Raw genomic sequence first — 4,657 nt, 5'->3', positions numbered from 1 at the left:
TAAGCCATAGTCGGAATACCGAACCAAAGCACCAACCGAAATATAAAAGAATTTCAAATAGCTTAATGGTTGTATGCAAGAATTAATCTTTTTACCCAAATAAGGGGCCTGTCAGATATTTAATATACTCATGTTGAACCCATGTGTCTAGAAGTTCTGACTATGCCAAAGGTCGCCCTATTTTTCTTCATCTCTCACGGGCTAAAGAGGCACAGCTTACTCAGTAAGACAAAGACAACATAAGCCATATTAAACTCGACTGTACCACCATTTCAAAACCAAGTCAAGAAACTATAGAAAAATTCCTTCATATTTTGATAGAGTCTGGATCTTTCATAGTTACCTTGTAAATGAAGTTATATCTTCAACATAGGTATGAGAAGTTTTTTTAGCCGGACATAGTCACGGCTGGAAGGGAAGAAGAAGTATTAAAAGTACGTTAGAAGAGAGGGAATAAGTACCTTAAATTTGGTTGGATGCAAGGTCGGAATAGTGATTAACGACGGCTATTTACCTTCTTTTATTTAAACCTTCGAATAATATACAAGAGAAAGAAGACAGAAGGGGAGCACTGGGCTTAGAGAGAGAAAGGAAAATGAAAATTTCTTACTTGTACCTCCCTAACAAATGAGGTACCTATATATAGAAAAGAAAGCATCTGCACACAGTACTTATGGGTCCCACATCTGGGTCCCTGTGCATAGTATTTTTACTGTTCTAAAAGGTTCTACTTATATAAGACAAACATAGTAAAGATAATTTTTAGGTCATATCTTGTCTTTTCCTCTTTTGAGATGGTGAAGCAATTCTTTTGTTTTTTCAATTTCTTCTATATTTAGAACATTTTTTGAAGTAAGTGGCTGAGAATCTGGAATATCTTCGGTTGTTTCTTCACTTGTAATGCTTTTCATGGAAGCATCTGAGTGTTGTTCGATTGTTTTCATTAAATTTCTGCGAACTTCTTCCAAATATTGTTCAATCATTTCTATTTTATCTACTTCATGAACAAAAATTCGTCTGAAAATGTAGCTGAGATTTTTATCTTCAATCATCTGATTAGTAGAGTATTCATGGATCTTTTTATTAATGGACTCTATCAGATCTCGACCATGTGGTAATTTAGTGAACGGGTCTTTTCTTGTCGGTTTTTCCTAGAAATTGTTATAAAATACCCTATAGAGCTCGGGTATTTGTTCTTTTGTGTATCCAAATTCAACACTCCATTTATGTATCAATGGGATGGAGAATTCTATAAGGAAATACATCTGATTAATTTTGTCAAGGTCACAGACATAGTCTGAATGATATAATTCCGTTAAAAATGGTGACACCTTGATATATTTTTTATAGAGTTGTAAATATTCTTCTGGCAGAATTTGAATTGTAGGGCCATGATATGACCACCATTGTATAAACTAGTTTGGAATTGGTTCTTCAAATACTTTAGAACAAATCTTCAAGAACCAAGTATGCTAATTCATGGTATTGTTATAATATAAGATCTGGGTAAAAGCCTTAATATAATCCCAATATGTAAAAGAGATTTTTTATCCTTTCATCATCATAGCCTTTTCAGTCATAGAAGTTGTGCCCCAGTCATCTATTGAAATTAGTTTTTTAATAACAATCTTTTAATATCCGTGTACATCTGGGGTTGAATCACCCATTTGGTGATGTTCCAATTCCACACTCCCAGAGGACTGCAATATCATTTCATAAAATGCTCTTATTTTGTATGACTCCCCTGCCAAATAAAGGTTAGACAATAAATTGTAACACCCTAATTTTCTGACCAAAATGCTACACGGTGCTCATGACCCCGAAGGACCACAAGCTAAATCATGACTGATATCTGTACCTGTATACTGCATAATATATCATAAAATATGGAAATATAAACATGAAAGGCCATAAAGTTCAAACTGAATAAACGTCTGAAAAAGGTATAACAATACCAAAATAAGTCATAAATACTAAAAATAATGAGATATGAATATCTAATCTGACATCTAGTCTGAAAGCCTCTATCTGAACTGAATAAGGAGTTGAAGGAACATGTCTTCAATTAACTCCATCTAGAAACTAAATAGTAAATGTAGCAGTAATCATATCGTCCTTGAATGAGAAGGACTCACTGCAAACTCTGAACACTGGAATGCTACTGCTGATCTGGAGCTCGTGCCTCTGAACCTATGGTGTAACATAAGAGAAAACACCATAGCGCAAATGCGTTAGTACGTCTGAATGTACTGAGTATACGAGTGAAGTAGGCTAAATGCAAAGGGTTATATGCATGAACAATGCTGACTAATATGAAGGTGAGAATACATACATGCATACATAACTGTAACTGAACTTGTGGAGATACTGACTACTGAGTCAGAATACTGACAACATGAGTGTGCTGATACTGAGATATTGAATAGATGAACGACTATTTCTGACAGTTTGAATTATGAAGAACTGGTCTGGTTGGCTATGTCTGACAGTCCTGAAGCTGAATACTGATATCATGAATTCTGATAACTGATTGACTGATACATGAGTTCAGAAAATTGATATAACTGATATAACTGTGATGATCGGCCTAACCGATATAACTGATACTAAGTGACTGTATCTGACAGTCTAAGTTCTGATGGAACTATCTGAGTTCTGTTTTATATGAAGTAACTGAATTTGAGATCAGTCCTATCTAGTGGTTGATCTTTAAATTTGATGATTCTGATACTGTTTAACTATAGTTGAGATCAGTCCTGTCTAATGGTTGATCTTGAAGTCTATTTATAATAATAAGAATTGATTGTCTTTAACAGTACTGAATCTGTACTACTGAATTGAGTTGATTGTATATGACAATCCTGAATCTATAACTGAAACTGTGGGATGTATTCATCTAACCGACATTCCCCAAGCTAAGCTGACTGGGGTCCAATCTCTGCCCTAACTGGAAGGGTGTCTGTACTGCGCTACCAGTAAAGACATTTGCTGTGGAGTCAGTCCTAATCTAGCGGGTGACTCCTGGGATCAGTCCTATACATATAAATGTGCTAATGGGTGACCCTTGAGTATGTCAGTCCTATCTAACGGGTGACGTCTCGTACCTACGCTGGCTACGTTGTTCTGGAACTTAGGGATTGCTTTTAAGGATCTCAGTCCTAATCTAGTGGATGAGTCGCCATCCCTAGGATCACTCGGTGCTGAATCCTACTCCCATCTGAAAAATACTGAACTAAATAACTGCACTGAACTGAATAACTGAACTAAACTGATTAGCTGAACTAATACTGATTAACTAGACTGATACTGGCGGTATTGTTTAGCGGAGCTAAACTAAGTTTACTAGATTCCGATGACTGACGGAATGTACTAATTTCTGAGGACTAGTTGAGAGTACTAAAGTTACTGAGATTGACTATGAATACTGAGGTTACAGATATTACTGAGTACTGAGATCACTGAGATTACTGAACTACTGAGATTACTGGATTTTCCTGAGTCGTATGAATGACTGAATTCTATAGATCATGGCTTGACTGAGAGTATCGTGATAACATGACATGGCTCTAGGAACACAACTATATTTTCGAGTATGAATACCCCCAGGACTCGATGGAAGGAAACTGACACAGCATGACTGACTTGATCATAAGATTGGAGTTCACAATTCACATTGTCATAAGTAGGGGATATTATACTTCATGTAGTTCTTCAACATCTTAAGCATGGTAGGGGATGCATGGATATATTTCATGTACATATAGTATATCTCCATTATCATACATGCTTCATACCACAAAAATAGCAACACATCAATAGCATGGAATTCATATTGAAGTATATAGCTTACATGGACTTGTAATTTAGATATCATGGAACCATACAAACATGAATTTCTATCATCCTAAGTATTTTATCAAACACCTTGCATCCATTCTTTAAGGCATAAGTGAGTTTCATACTTGCACCATATTAAACCATCTAAAGTTCATGGTTTTCAATTAACAAACATATATATTCCATTAAACACCTTTAGACATCACATTGAAACTTAAACAACAATCGTCAACATGTACATACTCATATCACCATAAAAAGTTTACAAAATAATATTTAAAACATGGTTCTTGAGCTCTATGAACGGATTGGATCCATAGATGAAACTACGCATACCTTAGAAAGGAAACCTTGATGATTTGCTGGAGAGTTCTTGGATTTAGAAAACTTAATTGTCAATTATCTTGGAAAAAGGTTTGAATCTTGCTTTTGAGAGATGAGTTTGATGGAAACCCTAATCTTGTGGTTGAGAGCGTAAGAGAGGATTTTTGAGATGCTTAACTGAAGAAAAATGGGAAAAATTATGCCTCTTTAGGGTTATAAGTGGTGGAAGGTGAAGGAAATGACCAAAATACTGATATGAAATAAATTTCCAGTTGCTAAGAATCATAGTTGACGATATTTGTGACAAGGCGTTAAAAATGTGACAAGTCGTAAAAAATATCGTCACACAAGAGTTGGAATTGATGGTTTCTGCCTAAGCCTGACGACATTTATGACAAGACATCAAAAATTTGACAGGTCATCAAAAATATCGTCACACAGAAGCTGGATTCTGCCTAAGGCTGACGACCTTCGTGATAGGGCGTCACAAATGTGG

This window comes from Capsicum annuum, unplaced genomic scaffold (genome assembly GCF_002878395.1).
Source record: "Capsicum annuum cultivar UCD-10X-F1 unplaced genomic scaffold, UCD10Xv1.1 ctg64635, whole genome shotgun sequence".
Classification (NCBI taxonomy): Eukaryota; Viridiplantae; Streptophyta; class Magnoliopsida; order Solanales; family Solanaceae; genus Capsicum; species Capsicum annuum.
This window is presented reverse-complemented; position numbering follows the sequence as displayed.